General features: G+C 33.9%; 1 protein-coding gene across 2 annotated transcripts in view; it reads left to right on the top strand.

The window, feature by feature from the left end:
- The window catches only part of LOC110020986 (rRNA-processing protein FCF1 homolog), a 13,387-nt gene that overhangs the window by 1,223 nt on the left and 11,151 nt on the right, over positions 1 to 1,013 (top strand). The gene's annotated exons all lie outside the window — the stretch shown is intronic.

Raw genomic sequence — 1,013 nt, 5'->3', positions numbered from 1 at the left:
TATATATATATATTATAGCATTTATTTTTAATAATTTTTTTTCTCATTTCATTATTTCTAGTCTCTCATATGTAATCAGACAATGGTTCATTATTTTTATGAACAATCTCCATGAGAAATAAATGCATGGATGACAGATTTGCTGATGCCTAGTTTTATGAAATTAGAACTGGATTAAATGTAAGAAAAAATCTTTCTATGCTAGTAGGAAAATTTCTACAATTGATTTAGGTTTTGATTTGCTTAGTGTTTTTACTGCTTTCCTGTTAGGGAAAACATTAAACAATAAATAATTTTTTATTCTCATAGTTTTTTTTTTATTAAAGTAACTTTAAAAAGTTGTTTCTGAGAAAGCATATATACGAAGCTGTGGTTAGTAAAAACCTTTAAAAGCTGAACCAGAAAAGTTACGAATCCTCAACTGAAGCCTTAGTTGAGCATATGTTCGAATACTAAAGTTAATTATAAAAAAATTTTATATTTGATCGATGTCTAGTTGATAGTTATTTAGAGGGGATTTTTAAGGAGATCAAACAATATTTACTGTACAATATACCCTAAACTGCAGTGAGGGAAAACTCACATATGAAAATATTGTTTAAAAGCGCACAATTTGAGGTTCCCTTCATTGCAATTCAGGAAAAAAAAAAACATGCTGAGGCTTATACCTGGAGCAGCTCAGACGAGGCCAATTGCTCACATTGGTTGAGGCATGCCTCGTCTTAATTAGATTAAGGAATGTGCCTCATATGCTTAAATTTTTTTTTTCGATATCAAACCGTTCAAATTTGTTCTATATTCGAACCAAAGTGCAATATAGGCTCAGTCTGCACCTCACAGTGACAACCCACTCAACCTTCCCAGTGTCGCTGCCCCACTTGTTGCTTCTATCTCCAGCACTGCCACCTGGCAAACTTGCTATCTTTGCCACCTCCTTGTCACGGACAAATAGTTCCACATCGGCTAGGTGTAGGGCCGAAAAACAGAATTTAAATCCTGGGCTGCCCACCTCT

The sequence above is a fragment of the Phalaenopsis equestris genome, unplaced genomic scaffold (assembly GCF_001263595.1).
Source record: "Phalaenopsis equestris unplaced genomic scaffold, ASM126359v1 Scaffold000114, whole genome shotgun sequence".
Taxonomy (NCBI): Eukaryota; Viridiplantae; Streptophyta; class Magnoliopsida; order Asparagales; family Orchidaceae; genus Phalaenopsis; species Phalaenopsis equestris.
This window is presented reverse-complemented; position numbering and strand designations above follow the sequence as displayed.